We start from the raw sequence: 20,261 nt of genomic DNA, 5'->3' as shown, positions 1-20,261 counted from the left end.
GCTGCACGAGCACCATACAAATATGAAATAGAATGTTGTCCAGGCTTGAAGTAGATTCAGGTGAGTACTTTTGGAATGCTGAGCAGTTGACTGCACCAGATGGCAGTGTGTGAGTGGGTTTCTTTTGACAATGAAGCACCGGATTACAGTCATATCATTTTGAACCTAGAAGAAGACCTATAGATGGACACAGGAAAGAAGGAGTTGTAAAGTCTAGTTGGTCAGAAAAGTATGGTAAGTTACAGAGTGAGTGTCTTTGATAACTGCTTAGTTGGTTAGCTAGCTAGCTGCATTTTACACTTAGCTTAATTGCAAAAGGGTTTTCTAATGATCAATTAGCCTTTTAAAATGATAAACTTGGATTAGCTAACACAACGTGCCATTGGATCCCAGTATTGATGGTTGTTGATAGTGGGCCTCTGTACGCCTATGTAGATATTCCATAAAAAATCTGTCATTTCCAGCTACAATAGTCATTTACAACATCAACAATATTTGTATTTCTGTATATCTGGTCAATTTGATGTTATTTTAATGGACCAAAAAAAATTGCTTTTTTTCCAAAACAAGGACATCTAAGTGACCCCAAACTTTTGAACGGTAGTGTATATATAGAATGTGCGACTCTCTATTTATTTATTTTTATAGCTTACAGTTTATTTGCCGTTAGTCAGCACCTCTTTACTAAATCTTTTTTTCTCTGGGTGTGCGTCAGCTCATGCTTTTTATTAGGGTTTCCACTAGTTACCACAGCCACAAAGTCAGAATTGGCCAAATCGTAAAAAATCATGAAAACAAACTTTTGCTTTTTGGTCTTAATTTAAGGTTAGGTATATGGTTATTAGTGTGGTTAGGATTTTAAGAAGAGTAATTGTAGAAACAGGCGGAATTTACACACTTAGAAAAAATGGTGTGATTCTACCTAGAACCCTCTATGAAGGGTTCTACCAATAACCATTTTATAATCTAAAGGATCTTCCTACAACCATCTGTGAAGGGTTCTACAGAGAACCCTTTAATCTTTGGAAGGCTCTTCCTAGTACCCTCTATGAATGGTTCCACCAGCCTTATTAGCCTTTAAAATGAAATTATTTACGACAATACATTACATATATCATAAGGCCTTTATTTGAGGGCCTAATTATACCCTAACATAGTGGTGTTAGGAAACTCCTGGTTTACAAGCCACATCAAGCCTACAAATCACATTATGCTGGTTTACAAGCCACATCAAGCCTGCAAGTCACATTATGCTGGTTTACAAGCCACATCAAGCCTGCAAGTCACATTATGCTGGTTTGCAAAATTATCTGTAATTCCTATTGGAATCACGCCAGAGTTAGGATATCCAGCAAGTGGAATTGTTAATCACCTGCAACCTGCATTCAGAATGACTTTCAAGGTAGGGAAGATTTAATACTGAGACTACCTCAATTATCTAAACTGGAACAACCATCTCAGTAACATGTGCAATAAATCCAATTACTAACAGATTGGATTTGTTACGAAACTGAATGTTATTTATCTTTGTGTAACATAAAATTTATCAACCAGGCAATGTACATGCAAAAACACAGCTATTACAGTAAAACAAACGATTCTGAAAATCTCCCTGCAATAGAGCATGCTGGAAAATATTATATCTGGTTCTATGTAGAAACCTTCTTGTCTTCCAAGGAATCCTTCTTGCCTTCCAAAGAATCATCAAATAACCATTTCTTCCAAAAACGGTTCTTAGGGTGTTAAAGGTTATAGGTAGATCGCTTTGCCTTACAAAGAAACCTTGTCTTCCAAAAATGGTTCTTGGTCGAACCCCATCCCTCCCTAAAGAACCCTTTTGGAACCCTTTTTTCTAAGAGTGTATGACTTTTAAGGCAGGAGCATGGAACACTCAATGTCAGTAAGTTATGATATCATTTTTTTCCTGTATGTTACATTATACTCTACCATTTCAAGAGCTAATAATGCACTCATGTACCATAAAGGTCTACTCCTGAGTAACTCTCTGCCTAAGAGCGTTAGGCAGGAGGCACTGGGCCAGTGGGAGGTCAGGGGTGAGGGCTCTATTTCAAGCACACTCACTACCTCTATCCATCTCTCTCTGTACTGGTCCAAGGACCGTACAGAGCCTTCTGACCAACTACCTGTGATCTCTCCAGAGCACAGAGAAGTAAGCTACACTCATAATAGTATACTATCTAAACCTCTTTCACTATGGCAGTCTGCCTGTGTGACAACATAGCATATTATCCATGGCCACTGGTTGGATTGGATTTACTGTACTCACTCTAATAGTCATGCTCTCTCCTCCCTGTAAAAGTCTCCCAGACTTTTATCAAAACTGTGTGTGTCCATCCCCCTTTCCTCTAGGTATCCGCAGACTTTCAATGGCCGCATTTTGGGGATGACCAAATACAATAAGAAAAATGTATTGAAAGATTACTAAACAATAACTTTTTCATAGCATGTTTGTCATGTTGGTCTTCAAATTCTTACTAACTTCTGTGATAACTTAAACATCAAGAAAAATACGCACTCAAATAAATGCAAGTCTCATGTCCAGAGTAATAACACATGTTTATTCATGTATATCATACAGGTGTCTCAACTAAAATATATGTCCCAGACAAGATTAAAGAATGGGACAAAGTGATAAGGGGGTGCTTGCGAGACAGAGAGACTGTCGCTGTACTCCCAGGTAAGGCCCTTGCTTCTGGAACCACTGAAGGCCCCAGTATTCAGTCAGGAAGCTTGAAGATGTGTCACCATCTGTCACAGCTTGCAGTAGCCTGAGGGAGATGACAATTAATGCGTTATGTACCTTTCATCACCAAACCCATGTTCACCTCACATGTTGCTGAACAATTCAACCCTTTTGTTAGTCATTGATAATAGAAATTCACATACTAATATTCCGTTCGTAAACATTGACTGTAATACTTTTAGGGTCCTATGGTGAAAGACTGCTGTGCAAGTTATTGGGTAACAGCTTTCATCCCGTATTCACAAAGTGTCTTCAGAGTAGCAGTAGGGATCTAGGATCAGCTGCCCCTTGTCAATTTAATCTTGTGATATAAAAGGCAAAACTGATCCTAAATCAGTACTCCTACTCTGAGATGCTTTGTGAATATGGACCCTGGTCTGTCTGCATGCTGCTTTTCTAGTGATCTAACTCCTTCTTCATCTGAAATGAAACAACACCGACAACATGAAAAATATTTAGCCTAGTCGGTCAGTAACTTAGTTAACTAATTTAAATGTGCACAAGCCTATTCAGCCAAGTAATACCAAAACAACACAGCATATTTGCAGTGAAATCAAAAGGGACATTTTTCTTGCCAACTTTCTCAGTCACCAGTGCATCAATAAACAGGCAAGGGAACAAAGTAGTTTGACAAAAAGTGTTCACAATAGTGAATAGCTAGCAAATAGCTAGCAAATATATAGTTGTTATTTTAGGTGGTGAACTCAGACTAATGGTGTGAGTTAGGTAACATTAGCTAACTTTCTTCCAGCAGTTTCAAGCTAGCTAGCTAGCTAATGGCATTTTTATCAACTTAATCAATCAGATGGATAGATTAGCAAATATAGCTTTTCGTTTTCCCCTTGCATGTAAAGCTGCCTGATACAGCTTGCCAGTTGGAGTAATAGCTACTTGTTTGTAGAACCATCTTCTTCACTAGATGTTGTCCCCAGTCAGCTCCAGAATCTTCACCTGAACAAACGTCACAGGCAAAATCACAGGCTGCGTCATGCATTCACAAATTATTTAGTTTTGCATCCCGGGAGAAAGACAATATACATTTTTTCTTTTTCTTTTTCTACAAGTGGTGTATATTGTATTTATATTGGCAACTTTTTTGTGCAACATGTCCTTTAAAAGATTAAGATTACTGTATTGGTCAATTGCAGACAAGGTCCCACCGAAATGTTACTTCCTTTTTAAACCCAACCCCTCCGAAAGACACACATACATACACATACAGGTTTTGGAGAGGAGCGGGGTGTTGCCACAACAAGCTGTTGTTTTGGGAGGTACTGCAAGGGCACAACGGCAGGTAATGGTGTCTAAGATTTGATACCAGCAGCCCTGCGGTTGCCGGCTCACTTCCCACCAGATATTTCTAGTCGGACCCGGGAATTGCTTCCTCGCCTCTCTAACCACTAGACTACCTGCAGTAGTTTGCATGGCTCCCCATCTGAGAGGCAGATCTTGTCTTCCTGTGAATGTGGAGAGATGGGCAAATAGATTATCCCATGTAGTCCAGATATTGGTATACTGACGTCTCACTGCATATACACAGGAAAAGACACAGAAGGTAGAGACCACTACTAACTTGACCTAAGTGATTTTATGGTGGCACTTGGTTGGTGTACTTTTAAAGTACTTTTTTTACAGTTTGTATAGCGCAATGAACAACACTTAAAAAAATTGACATGTAGTGATAAACTTTGTCCTTGGATCATGTGAACGTGTGATGTAAATATGTTTGTGTGAATATGTGTGTTTATATGTGTCACGTCCTGACCCTAGTAAGATGTCATTTTCTATAGTAGAGTAGGGCAGGGCGTGTTTTGGGTTGTTCTATGTTTTCTATTTCTATGTTTAAGTTCTAGTTTTTCTATTTCTATGTTGGTATTGTTTGGGTTGGTCTCTAATTGGAGGCAGCTGATCATCGTTGCCTCTGATTAGAGATCATATTTAGTAGGGGTTTTTCTCTTTTGGTTTTGTGGGTTATTATCTTTTGAGTAGTGTGTTTTTCTCTCTGCGTCACGGTTTGTTGTTTTTGTATATTCAAGTATTTTCGTGTATTGCATTTAGTTTCACTATAATAAAATATGTGGAACTACGAACACGCTGCATTTTGGTCCGCTCCTTCAAACAGCCGTGACAATATGTGCATTTTACTTCAACAACAAAGGCAGATGCGTAGATTGGCACTTATGATTCTGATTTAATTAGCTGCCACTCTTGGGAGTGGCTGTAAGGTAGCTGCTCCTACATGCTACACAACTCATTATGGATGAATTAATGAAGGGGGACGTGCGGTTGGCACCATCCGCCTGGCACCAACTGATGCATTATGTATTATTATTATTATTTAGTGCAAGAACAAATAAAGTCGCTGGGCCTGGTGGTGTATATCAGGGACAGCAACTAAGAGGCAAATATATTGATTCTACTGTATGATCCAAATGTATCACCTCATATATCACCTACCTCCAGCTTATAACCTCCAACCACAAAACTCTCCCTTCACCGGTTCATCCCAGCATTTTTCTGGATTGAAGTAGAATTATAAATAAACTGTAATTATTGATTTCAGATTTTTTTTCTGCTTTGTTCCTAGGGATTAGATCATCCCAGGGATTTGTCATTTCTGATCATCGTAAGCATCATATAGACTCATCAGCTACTGTTCATGTCATAGTTGTGTGTAACGAAGGGCATATATTTATTACATTTGAGCAACTTTGTATCGTACCCAACTTGATTTGGCACTTTACCCACAGATTGCCTAAGCATGTGATATCACCATCGGACAAGTGAGCAAGATCAAAGTGACTGGAGTTGTAAAGATGAATGTTATCTCTGGTGATATGTAATTCATATACATGTGTATATATAGCGCTTTTCATTACAATCAAGAATCTCAAAGTTGCTTTGAAAAGAAAAACACATTTAGGGATCTGGCAGTTCATGGGTGATGGTCTCCCACAGCTTCAGACTTCTGAATGAAGGGGAAAATGGGAGACAGGCGATTTCCTCTCTTCTCTTCTTATCAGATGAACAGAGAGACTGTGTGTCAGTGATTTTAGATCTCTCACCTGCCCATTAAGCTAGTGAGCGTTGCCATCCCGCTTTGCTAGCTTTTCATCTTTCACCCATGACAGAAATTACATGATTCAATGGTCTCGTGGAAGAACTGATGGACAACTGGCTCTAAAAATTTTATAAACACAGTGTTTTATATAGTGAGCATTCATATTTCACTGGCAAATACAGACATGGTTAATGAATTTCAGTGGTGCATTTGACCTTCCAGATGCTTCCTGTCCTCCAAGAAATTGATGCTGGAGGCTGTCTTTACCATACAGCCTACACAGGGTACCTGACAGATACTCCAAAGCAAACCACATTTTCACCATCACTCCATTTATTGAGGCATAAGTGGTGAGTGTGCGTGCGTGCGTGTGTGCGTGCGTGTGTTACTCATGGACATTGAGACACAGCAAATCAACGTATGTTCATTCTTTAACTCAATGTCAGTTTTGAATTTGAATTACGTAGCATAGCTCATGTTTTATTTATTTATTTAAATGAAATACCAAGACAGCTAACGGTGACAATGAGTACTGTGGAGGACTGACATTTTGGATAATATCCCCATTATAAACTGTAAAAAAAAAGAGAAAAAAAAAACAGTACGGAGGATTGACTTCCAGACAAAGTTTGAATTTGGTTTCCATCTTCTCTAATGAAAGACTAGAAGTCAATATTGTTATGGGGCTTTTCATTGAGTATTGACCTTTTAGAATGATGGATGTTTTTGACAACTGTAATAAAACCTTCTACATGCATGGAAATGCTCGCCGGAAGCCTAGACATTTCACTAAATGAAACCGCCTCATAATCTTTTTGTGTCACATTCCAGAATACCTTGCAAGTAGTTCTCAGAAGGAAATTAGGAAATTATAAAGGAAATTACATTTAGTAATTCATGAAAATCCTGTCTCAGTACTTTTCAGCTGGTTACAGTGTTGTTGCTGTCTAATACTGTTAACGTCTTTATCATATGTACAGTATTTCCTCTGAAATCCTTTTAATCCATAACTGATTATTGTATCAAGATGGTTACCATATACCAATACATGAGATTTGAAATATACAGTATACAATTAGTGACTGGTTGTGTTTTATTTGATGAATGATTGCATAGCTATTGGAAATGTAGCCTACATACAGTACTTTACTATTTCAAACCCTTGCACGACAAGGATGAGTAAAGTTGTACATTACACTTGTATAAACTTTACTCATGAATACACGCAAGTATCCAAATGAGAGAAAAGAGTTGCTACTTGAATAGCGCCAACCTTTTCCAACTGTGAATCTACTGCCCTCTAGCGAAATATATAAACAATCACAATTCCACATGATTGGATACTGTATTTATACCTTCATTTATGACAAGCAGAGGAGGCTGGTGAGGAGAGAACATCTCATAATAATGTTTGGAATAGAGTAAATGGAATGGTATCAAACACATGGAAAATCAGGTGTTTGATGTGTTTGATACCATTTCATTTATTCCTTTCCAGACATTACTATGAGCCCGTCCTCCCCATGTAAAGTGCCACCAGTGATGACAACACAGCCTCGTTGACTCTGGCTTCCACGGCTAATGACAACATAACAGCCCACTGATTTTGTTCGTCCTAAATAGTCACAAGTAAATACATGACATTTGCATTATTATCTTATTATAAAAAGGTGAACCAAGAGTTCACACCATACATTAGTACAATGTGGATTCGTTGAGGTGGGAAATAACCACAATAGATTTCACATCCACCTGGAAATTTCATTGATATTTAAGTTTCACCCAAATCCTATATTTACTATATCATTCACTACACATCATATTTATCACATTAATTGCTTCTCGTTGCCAACCCTTCCAAACCTATACTGAACAAAAATATAAACGCAACATGCAACAATTTCAAAGTTTTTACAGAGTTACAGTTCATAGAAGAAAATCTGTCAATTGAAATAAATTAATTAGGCCCTAATCTATGGACTTGGCATATAGATCTGCATCTGTTGGTCACAGATACTTTTTTTTTTTTTAAGTAGGGGCGTGGACCAGAAAACCAGTCAGTATCTGGTGTGACCACCATTTGCATCATTCAGCGCAGCACATCTCCTTCACATAGAGTTAATCAGGCTGTTGATTGTAGCCTCTGAAATGTTGTCCCACTCCTCTTCAATGGCTGTGCAAAGTTGAGGATATTGGCAGGAACTGGAACACGCTGTTGTACACGTCGACCAAGAACATCACAAACATGCTCAATGGGTGACATCTAGAAAATGCAATTGTGTTCGTTTTCCATAGTTTATGACTGCCCATACCATAACCCCACCGCCACTATGTGGCACTCTGTTCACAACGTTGACATCAGCAAACCACTCACCCACACAAAGCCATACAAGTGGCATGCGGTTGAGAGGCCGGTTCGACGTACTGCCAAATTCTCTAAAATGACATTGGAGGTGGCTTATGGTAGAGAAATGACAATTCAATTCTCTGGCAGCTGCTCTGGATGACATTCCTGCCAATTGCATGCTCCCTCAAAACTTGAGACATCTGTGGCATTGTGTTGTGTGACAAAAATGCACATTTTAGAGCAGCCTTTTATTGTCCCCAGCACAAGGTGCACCTGTGTAATGACCATGCTGTTTAATCAGCTTCTTGATATGCCACACTTGTCAGGTGGATGGATTATCTTGGCAAAGGAGAAATTCTCACTAACAGGGATGTAACAAATTTGTGCACACAATTTGAGAGAAATAAGCTTTTTGTTCATATGAAACATTTCTGGGATCTTTTATTTCAGCTCATGAAACATTGGACCAACACTTTACATATTACGTTTATATTTTTGTTCAGTGTAATTCATCACGGGAGGAAGTCTGGGAGCTGAGACTATCATCAAATATATTTTATTTGTCAGTAGTAAATAGTTTAGGCCACTAGATGGACTACTTCAACAAGACTTAGAAGCACAAGGCTGGGAAAAAAACTTGAGCATCAGTGGCAGGATCACTCATGTAATGCATCAGCAACATTTACACCAGAACAATGGTGCTCCTCCTCATATCACATCCCATAAATGAATACAACTGTTCCACAATAACAAAGTCCTCTGGTGTGTTTTAGCATTTATCCTCTTTACCCTGTCAATCAAAAGGCCTCCCTTTAGCAATTGTAATTTTGCTTCCATTATTATTTATTTGCTTGTAGAATAAATATTTGCTCATTGTCCTAAAGGATTTGATTGGGCATTTTTTAATTAGCTCTCCCAAGCAGACGCTTAAATGTCATTGTGTTCAATGGAAATTGCATTAGTGTCACTCCCAAAATGGATTCTATGGTCCCTGACTGTGATGGAGGACCAATGGTGGCTGGCATCATTATGCCTGATTATGAGGGCAAATATGCCCTGCACTTAATTGCTATGACATTTTTGTCAATTCAGTTTGATTGGATGGTGCACGTTTGTCCACTCGGTGCCCCTTCAATTTCACTGGATATACAGTATGTGTGTGCAGATACAATCAGTATTGGCATCCTTGATAAAGATGAGAAAAAAAAGACTGTATAAAATAAATAATACAAATACTGAGCTATATTGTGTGCAATTTTTTTATTACTATTACATTATTTTGTACTAATACAATTGCTCAGATAAAGAGATTTAGTTTGACAAAAAATACTTTTTATCTCAAAAAATAGTGGTCGAAATGACTGGTACCCCGGTCTTCAGTTCAAACGACAGGTTTTCCATGGGGTTCAAGATGGTCATTGCAAAATGTTGATTTTGTGTTCAATTAACCATTTGTTTTACTTCTAAGTCCCGCAACATAATCTCAAAACGTTTAGTTGAGCAACCAACTGTATGTGGATTTCGATGTGTGCTTGCTGGAAGATCCACTTGAGGCCAAGTTTCAGCCTTCAGGTTTTCGGCTAAAATGTCATCATGCCGTTTACCTTAACAAGAGCCCCAGGACCAGTGGAAGCAAAATAGCCTCACAACATCCAAGATCCACAACCATATTATACAGTAGGTACGGGGTCCTTTTCTGCTTATGCATCCATGTTTCCCTATTTTCATGTCATCCACCAAATGTAAAACACCTGAAGTCAGCTAAACGACATTGTCACTTAGATTGGAACCAGTGCTATGGTCAGATGACATAACCACTCACACCAGTTGCAGGTTGGGCATCGAAATAAGGATGGAGGAGCTACATTGACGCCGCCGCAGAGAGATGGTTTCTGAGAAGGATACAAATATACTTTGCATGATGATGCATATATTTACACCACTGGTAGTCCGACCTTGTAATGTCTGACATTTACAATCGTCGTCTGAAAAAGCAAATTAGCTCACCTAAGTGGTTCTATGGCCCATTTTACACAATTCACAAACAATCAGTATATCTGCTCAAGATGAAAATGAAAGTAAACTGGAAATACTTCCCTGAAAAATGGCTACAATTATGTTACATTTTACACAACCTTCATAAGCAGTGGTGGAAAAAGTACCCAATTGTCATACTTGAGTAAAAGTAAAGATACCTTAGTAGAAAATGACTCAAGTAAAAGTGAGTCACCCAGTAAAATACTACTGGAGTAAAAGTCTAAAAGTATTTACTTTTAAATATACTTGAGTATCAAAAGTAAATGTAATTGCTAAAATATACTTTAGTATCAAAAGTAAAAGTACAAATCATTTCACATTCATTATACTAAGCAAACCATATGCCACGATTTTCTTGTTTTTGACATTTACGGTTGGCCAGGGGCACACACAAACACTCAGACACCATTTACAAACTAAGTATTTCTGTTTAGTGAGTCAGTAGGGATAAGAGGCAGTAGGGATGACCAGGGATGTTCTCTTGATAAGTGTGAATTGGACCATTTTCCTATCCTGCTAAGCATTCTAAATGTAACGAGTACTTTTGGGTGGCAGGGAAAATGTGTTCTTTAGGAATGTAGTGGAGTAAAAGTAAAAGTTGTAAAAAAATATAAATAGTAAAGTAAAGTACAGATACCCCAAAAAACGACTTAAATAGTACTTTAAAGTATTTTTACTTAAGTACCTTACGCCACTGTTCATAAGTAGCAGCAGCCACTCTATGCGTCTGAATGGTTCAGGGTTACATCATCTAACTGTATAGGCAAAGATGTTTAACTACTCCAAAATGCAAAAAATAATAATAACCTAAATATCAAGTAAAAATGCATAAATGTCATATGTTTTCAGTGGTATACATGTTTTTCCATTACGCAAGCAGAAATCTACTCAACTGATGCAGTTACAATGTGAAGATACCTCATAAGAAAAATAACAATAGCTTACAAATTCCTTCTGTTTTCCATTGGACAACATCAAGATTCTGTAAACTATTAAATAACACAATCAATCTGTTTGTCATTCTACAGTATACTCTCTGTCACGGCACAGTATGTCACAGCTCTTCCCATTAAATATGACAATGATTACCAAGTGCAATCATAGAACCCAGGGAGTGAATTTAATGATAGCCTGTTAGGTTGAGGAGTGTGAGGAACACATCCCATGCATTAGTGCACATTCTCTTACTTGAGGTTAGTGGATTGTATGTTTTTCTGTGGAGTCGTCTCTGTATCATGTGGAGTCGTCTCAGTCGGGTACGTTCATAATACTATTCATGAATGTGGTATATGCAGCACACTGTAATACATCAGGCAAACAAGTTGAAATTGCTGGGAGCATGCAAGCAGCTCGGTGGCGGTTTAGAGAGAGGAAGCTGATTTTAGTTGGTTGTGTCTGGTTTTCTGGTCTCCACAGCGATTAACGAGTGTTGGAGATGGAGGCACAGCCTACAGTGAGTTATTGGCTGTTTGTTATTCTCAATTGAGGGGACAAATTTGAGTGTTACAGGGCAATTAGCTGGGTGTGTATGGCGCTCTGCATTGCAAGTGTAAGAACGCCTAAGCGAGGCCATTCGTTAGACGTCCCTATAGACCAATAAGTCTCACACACACTGTCCTAGAAATGCTGGGTTTGTTTGGAGGGGTTAGTTCACTAAAAATAAACATTTAAACATGCCAAATATGCGCTTGCTTGTCTGGGTCGATCCACAATAGCCTAGGTAAATGGAAAATCATGAATCGTAAATTTGTATTTGTAGTAAAATAACCAAAGCTGAAGCAATTTGAATGAGATACTGTACTGTATCTTGTTATAGGGGATGTTCAAGAAATCACTCTATATACTACATACGATGAGTACATGATTGAGAGGTTATGCAATGATGAGGCAGAAGTCATGCATTTGCATTTTTTTTTATTTATCATTCGATTAAGACCTCACATTAATTAATGCCTGTTTCTAATGGGCTGTATCATAGAGAACGCCAGGAAATAATGAGATTACCCTGACTTTGAGAAGTACTTTGAGACGATGCCCACATTGGAAATGAAGACATGCCTCCACTGGTGGAATAATTGACAGGGATGAAGACGGATGGAGTCTATCCTGGTGTACCAACGTTCCGGCCTTACATCCGTTCCAGACCAGCCATCCTACAGCTGTGCCCTCTGCAAAGCATGGAGGGATTCAATTAGCTTTAAAAGGCTTTTTATAAGATCCTGCCTTTGCCAGAATCTGGTTAGGAACTATAGGAAGTGAAGGTTTAGCAAATGCTTGGTGGCAGGATATGCCAACAGGCAGTGTTTTGGAGTGAGTTGCTAACATCTGAACTCAGTCTTAACATACTAAAACTATTTTTTTTATTTAAATCAGGAAGAGAAACACCCTGACTGTGATATAACAAGCCATTGTGGTGTATTGATTATGTCTGGGATTAAAATTATGGAGTGCCATTATGAATTGTGCAATAAAAGTTATGACAGAAGGTTAGAAATAAAAATAGAATGAAGTTATTCTAGTTCTGAGGTTCGCTCACTCAGTTCCGAAAGCAACTGAGAGTTAATATAAAAAGGCCTTGAATATTTCACTCTATTTTTAGTTCAGTCACAAGATTCTTACAGGAAATGCACGTGGCCAAAAACAGAACTGATGTGTGGTGGCTTTGTTGTTGTTTTCGGGTGGGTAAGGACGATGCACAGCTATAACAGGTGGTCACAGAAATATGAATTAATAAATATGTTAATAGGCAAGCTGTAGAAGCAAACCCACCGCCTTCTGGGCGTGATTAGAGTAATGGTTTAATGAGCTGTTAATGCGCACAGGTGTGTGTGTGTGTGTCTGCATAAGTGTATATTAACATTTGCGTGTGTGCGTGCCTTCATGTGTTTATTACCATATTTATTACCTTTTTAAACCTGTTTTATATTTAAACAGAGTGATGTCAAAATATATGTCAAAACATTTGTTTTTGGTGGAGGTGACAGACATTTCTCCCTCTACTACTCTGTTGAGAGGTTAATCGCTTTTACAAATGTGCCTCTGGGGAGCAGATTAGCGTTTTTCATCATGAATGTTGTTCTGGAGGCAGCTCTGCAGAGTGGTCACTTGCTGGCACAGCCACAAAGTCAAAAAATCTGATGTTAAACCTAACTCAAACCTTAACCCTTACATTAACCACACTGTCAACCCTAATGCCTAACCCTAAGATCAAAAAGCTCATTTTTGTTTTCAAAATTTTTAAACTATAGACAATTTTGACTTTGCAGGAGGCCCATTTAGCGGAAATCGCTCTGTTCTGCCTCAAGGACAAGACTCATCCCAATAAACGTCAACTTGCTCCTAGGGATTTGGTTTCTATGGAGAAGAGGAGCCGAGGGGCTATTTTCTTTGGCTTTCATTTGTAGCACAGCAGGCCAGATCCCATTCCAGGTGATTAAAAAGCGGTAAGCTGGATCATAACGCCTCACCCTCCTCCCTGTTTCAAGTTTCAAGTTTTATTAATCGTATGTGCAGGATACGCATGATATACATCCTCCAACGAAATGCTTACTTTCAGGTTCCTGCCTGTCAGGGGAGAGTGGGGTTAATGTTGCAATTTTTTACGTTCAGCATCACTCCATCAAGGGAAATATAGTATTCTTTCTAACAAAGCTTTCTAAACTTCCCCCAAATTAAATATTACCACTACCTTTTTATAACCATGTTTATCTTTATTTCCCAAACACAAGTCAACACAATCACAATCGCTTTTTTGTCTTTTAATAATTTTAATAATATTTTAACACAGGCTAAACACCTAACAAACACTTTGTAATTTTTTTTCTTCTCACAGGCCAGGCCCTGTTGTTAACTCATATCCCAGCGATAATGCCTTGCATTACGCCTGCGAAGAAAACACTTACATTTGCTTAACTTGCCATTAGCTCAACCATTGGTTCAACTTACCTAGAGACAGAAATGTTGACTATATTAGCGCACACAGCTACAAGGATGCACATTCATGCTAGGTTTAGGACCTCATATTGAAGCTAATAGAGACCCCAACTGATTTATAGAACAATCTTAAAATGATCTACTTTGACCTCTAGCGCAATAAATTCACTTAATACATTTTTAAGGTGGTTTCTTCCTTCACAGACTCAGTGAAAGTATGACCACTTACTAAATATTTGGTCAAATTAATTGTGTGTATTGTTTCCTAGAAACAAGGCAGGCTCAACTTACCCCTTTGGCTAAACTTACCCCACTCTTCCCTACAGGAGCTACTACTGCTGCTGCACTGCCTGGTGCTCACCAGAAGATGGCCTCCATGTCATCACCAGTTACGTGTCTTAGAATGTGTACATTTCTTCTCTCAACCTTTCCTGAGCTCTTATACAGCCATATATTGCACTTATATCCTGATATGGCTTGACTACATCCACAGTAAAGTATCTGTCAGAATCAATGACTCGGTTAGCAGTAGAAGTCCAAATGTTCACCAACATGGTGAAAGATTCGACCTCAGTTACCTCAGGGTATTACTGTGTAAACTCTCCAAGAAATGTCAAATTGATGCTGGGAGAGTATCCAAGTGTCTGGAACTTTATTGGAGGGATGCGACACCATTCTTTCACGAGAAATTCCATAATTCTGTGTTATGTTGATGGTGGTGGAAAATGCTGTTTCAGGCGCCGCTCCAGAATCGCCAGTAAGTGTTCAATTGGGTTGAGATCTGGTGACTGAGAGACACACAAACACACACACACACACAGACTTTAAACCCCCTATGCTCCTTTGAGACCCTGCTTTCAAAGTCATTGAGACCAATTCTTCTAGCCATCCCTAATGAAAAAGTCCTACTGAATTACTACTCACTACTACACAAGCTCTACACAAAACCTACTGGTTTTACTACTTGATGCCTATTGAGATTTGTCGTAAACTAGTAGTGATTATGTAGTAATTTAGTAGTTATGACTGATAAAATGGGACATTTCATTACTTGGATCACTGCATATTTCCAATTCAAATCACTATATAATTCTTCCTTAAATGACTACTGTGTAACCACTGAGCTTTGGGTATCTACTACTTAAAACCTACACATTCCTACACAATTCTTTCATGTTCTATATTGAATTGCTACACAATGCCTACACATTACTTCTGTATGCCACTCAATCCCTATACAATTACTACTGCCATCTGTGTGTGTAGAGTTATGTCACTACTGATCACTACTTAATTGCTTCTGATAATTTTTCTTTTCCTACATAAACCATTTTGAATTACTATAAACGGACACATTTAATACTGTTTGCTTATTCAAAATCACTATTGACATCTTGTTTCACTACTGTGTCACTACTAGACTAGTGCACATGTTATTTCCTCAAGTTTATAACTGTAGTTATATCATCAAGCAACAAATAATAAGCTTAAACAAACTTTATTTTATCAAATGAATTACATATTAAATTATATATTTATATTTGTTTGTATACAAACACACATACTTATTTGCTAGAGTGATGAAAACTACATAGCTACATTTCAATGGGGCTAGCAAACAGCTAGGCTAAACACAACAGAGCTCCATGACAACGGCTAACAGCTAAGACCGTTTTGGTTAGCAAACCAACTACTTCCTGTTTTGTCTTCTTCTGCATTTATGAGCACAGGAAGCCACAGGCTGCAAAACTCTACTGATATTCTGCGGTTGGTGTTTTTTGTAATGATTTAAGTGACCATTGTGCTGTTGTTGCTGTTAGAAATACTAAGGTTCCTAAGACAAACCCACGTTTTATTCGTAAGAGAAATTTGAAGTGTTTTACTGAGCAGGCTTTCTTTCATGATTTGTTTTTATTTGACTGGAGCAAGCTTGATCTTATCCCTTATGTGGAAACTGCCTGGAAATTCTTTCATTATGTTTTTTTCCAAATAGTAAACAAACATGCCCCATTCCGCAGGTTCAGGGTTAAAGGGCGGGATAATCCATGGTTTTCTTCTGAGCTGTCTTGTATTATTCACAAACGTAGCCTAGCCTGGGCTAAAGCAAGGAAATCATGTTCTGACGCTGATTGGCTTATTTTTAGGCAGTTACGAAACAAGTGTTCTTTTCTTCTCAGGAAGGCCAAGTCTGAATATTTTATGTCTGTTACCACTGAACCTGAATGACCCTAGAAAGTTTTGGAAGGCAATTAAGTCTATGTCTGGAAACAGTGATGTTAACGAATTACTGACATGTGTATTGATGGACTTTGTTGCTGTATATGACAAAACTGAAATGCTGAATTGCTTCAATGAGCACTTTGTATCATCTGGTAGGCGGTTTGAGTCAGTGTCCTCTGTCTTTGTACAACCCTGTGTGGTTGAACCAGTGAGAGCTGGTCAAACTTTTAGCTTTTCGCTATTCTCAGTGGAGGTGGTACATAAAGCCCTGAAATCCTTAGATCAGAGAAAGCCTGCAGGCTCCTGATCTTCTGGATCCCGGCTTTTTAAATCTAGCAGCTGATTTCTTAGCTGAACCACTTACATATTTGTTCAATCTAACCCTGGAATGTAATGAAATTCCAAAGATCTGGAAATCAGCATTTGTCATACCACTTTTAAAAGGGGGAGATCGAACTCTTTTAAATAATTATAGGCCAATCTCAAAGCTGTCACCCCTGGTAAAAATACTTGAAACCCTTGTGAGTGAACAGCTAAAATATTCTTTTTTTTTACTAACTCTATTTTATCAATGTACCAATCGGGCTTCAGGAAGAAGCATAGCACAATTACAGCAGCCATGAAGGTTTTAAATGATATCACTAAAGCCCTTGACAAAAAACAGCACTGTGTCTCACTTTTTATTGATCTCTCTAAGGCTTTTTATACAGTTGATCATGCTATACTAAGGCAGAGATTGTCGAGTGTAGGTCTTTCAAAACATGCAGTTGCATGGTTTGCTAACTATCTGTCTGATAGAACTCAGTGCACTCAATCTGATGGGCTCCTGTCTGTTAAATTGTCTGTCTGTAATGGTGTGCCCCAAGGCTCTGTACTTGGTCCTCTCTTATTCACTATTTATATAAATAATTTAGACAAAAATGTCCAAAATGCGCAAAAGCAAACTGCTTTTTATACTGTTCAACATACCTTGTGTCAATTGAAGCTTATCCTCAATACTGACAAAACTAAACTAATGGTGTTTTCTAAAGCAAGAAATAGACCTCTGAACTTTTCACCTATTATTACCTGTCAGGGCAATGAGATTGAGACTGCAACCTCATATAAATATATTGGAATTGATCTTTTAAATTGCATATTCAACAACTTACAAAAAAATTGAAGCTGAAATTGGGATTTTATTTTAGGATTAAGGCTTGTTTCTCTTTTGAAGCCAGGAGGCTAGTATCAGCTACATTTTTGCCTTCACTAGACTATGGGGATATTTGATATATGAATGCTTCCGCTCAGTGTTTGAGATCAATTGACACCCTTTACCATGGCACTTTGAGATTTATTTTAAACTGCAAAACCCTTACGCACCACTGCACTTTGTATACCAGGGTTGGCTGGCCTTCTCTAGTCACTCGGAGGCTCAGTCACTGGTATACTTTTATTTACAAAGCCATTTTGGGTTTACTACCTTTTTATTTGGGCATTTTTATTTCTGAACAAATGTCCGAACTGAATTTGGTAAAAGGGATTTTATGTACTCTGCGCCATCGTCTTGGAACGCCTTGGAACGCCTTACAAAATACTTTAAAAATGGAAGAACTTGTCCCGATTGGTATATTTTTATATTACTGATGAATGATTTTGAGACTGATTCCCTGACCTGTCAATGTTTTTCATTTGCTGTTCTTGATTTTGTTATACTCTTGTGAATTCTATGGTTTTTACTAGATTACTTGTAGTTTTTCATGTTGTTTGTCTGTAATTTTTGTAATGACTTGGTGCTGCCTATCTTGGCCAGGACGCTCTTGAAAAATAGATTTTAAATCTCAATGAGCCCTTCCTGGTTAAATAAAGGTTAAATAAAAAATGGAATTCAATAAATTCACTATACAAATAAGTAGTAAAAATCTCTACCTGATTACTACTGGAAACACTACTGTATTCCTACCGAACACTACAAAACTCTACGTGTGTATCTTGAGTAGTGCATAGACCCCTTTCTCTGTTTGCAAACATTGCCGCAAGAGGATTTTGTTCTTATAGAACTGTAGCAAAAAAGCCTCCATTTACATGTTGCTTCTGAGTGCATTTCACACTACTTTTGGATGATAATTGGATTTTAATGCTTGTATGACTGTCCTGCCTAATATAATGTTTGTGTCATCACCACAAATCAACTGCAATATACTTAAAAAACACTTAAACTTCAACCAGTATAATGGCTCCTTGGCTAGCTTTTGCTACAGCCTATATCAATGAGCATTAGCATTCTAGCTAACAACTGCTGCATCCAAAATAGTTACTTTGCAATGATCCCAACCAAATCTAATCTAAGCGACTGTTCAAGCAAGAATCAAAACATCATTGTAATCGTATGAGAACCCCAAAAAGTACTTTTGTTTAAAAGTAATACAAACGTAAATCTAGGCTATGTTGAATTGCCGCAGATGGCAATTGGCTTTCTGACTGTCGCTAAGAGTCGACTGCTTCCGTGCGTGACGTCAGTGTGTCGTGCACTGGAAAGGGTCTATAAACTACACATTCACTACACAATTCCTACAAGTCTCTACATAGTCACTACTGCACAAATAGGTGTTGTGTAGTAATTCAGTAGGTCTTTTTCATGACGGATGGTAGCCAAAATGATGGGCAACTGGTCATTTTTATACATGACCCTAAGCATGATGGGATGTTAATTGCTTAATTAACTCAGGAACCACACTTATATGGAAGCACCATGTATTTTGAATTTAAAAATACAAATAAATAAAAGGGTGTCAGGATCAATATTGGGGGTGTTTAGTACAGTATGCGAACCTAGCCGTGTTGTCAGGACATTTATTCACATATTTATTCACTTTGTTCAATCCCATCATGCACTTTGATTATTTTGCAATAAAGCTCTCTGCCAGGTTAATTGAGTGCTCGGCTCGGCGTGGGAGAGTCCGGCCGCCACAGAACAGCTATTGTCACACTCATTTCAAACAGGGTACAGCGAGCATGACGGGGAGAGGGTAAACATGTCCCAAGTGCTCCTCTCATTCATCAAAAAGTTGCAGAGTGCAGCAGCACGGACAGGGGAGGAAAAAATAACAAATTGAAGAGGAATTGCTTGCTTGCACTCCTCCGTCCCCAGCCTGGCCACCTGGGATGGGGGAGGTCATAAACAAGGGAATTCAGAACGTGGGTGGTTAGGAAAGTTCCTGTATTAGACAGAAGGAAAATACACAATAATGTTCTAACCTCATTGTTTAACAGCGTCCCATGTGTTTCCTTTCTAGAGCTGCCACAACCCCTTTCCTCGATGACCCTCCTGAGGGACTCACACTGAGTGCATCACTCTCTCTCTAGCTCCCCCCCACACGGTAGGACCAGGCCATATCACAATACATAGCCTTCAGTGTGACCACATGCAAAAGCTCATGTCACATCGGTGGGAGAAATGGCCCACGCATAAGGGAAATTGTGACATTGTTTTGACGGCCTCCAGTGAACGCCTTATTCAACAGATGTCTCAAAATATGGAAAATAAACCTTGCCTGGTAACTAAGTAGACTTGGACAAACAAATACTGTGCTGTAGGTCTAAGCCTGGCGCAGGGTCGATGTCTCTCATGGCCTTACCAAAACATACTGTAGTTAGCCTTAGGTAATGAAGAGAAGGGGAATCGATTTGAACCCTGTGAACATTCAGTACAGTATATTTGTGCCTTCATGATGACCCTGCAGACAGCTTTGAGTTACCATTCAGCATACCTGGCATAAAAAAACAGCACTGACCAGCGTACATTTCAAGCTGGTCCATGCTGGTCCATACTGGTCCATGCTGGTCCGACCAGCATGGTCTGACCAGCATGGTCTAGCTGGTTAGACTGCCAACAAGCTGGTCAAGCTGGTGATGCACAG

General features: G+C 38.6%; 1 long non-coding RNA gene across 1 annotated transcript; it reads right to left on the bottom strand.

Annotated features, from left to right (window-relative positions):
• Nucleotides 1-2,558: 2,558 nt before the first annotated feature.
• Nucleotides 2,559-3,923, bottom strand: LOC123731539 (uncharacterized). Its single transcript, XR_006762702.1, has 2 exons — nucleotides 3,656-3,923; nucleotides 2,559-2,789 (listed from the first exon to the last, which is right to left on the bottom strand). It is a non-coding gene; the product is annotated as an uncharacterized lncRNA (long non-coding RNA).
• Nucleotides 3,924-20,261: the final 16,338 nt, after the last annotated feature.

The sequence above is a fragment of the Salmo salar genome, chromosome ssa29 (assembly GCF_905237065.1).
Source record: "Salmo salar chromosome ssa29, Ssal_v3.1, whole genome shotgun sequence".
Taxonomy (NCBI): Eukaryota; Metazoa; Chordata; class Actinopteri; order Salmoniformes; family Salmonidae; genus Salmo; species Salmo salar.
This window is presented reverse-complemented; position numbering and strand designations above follow the sequence as displayed.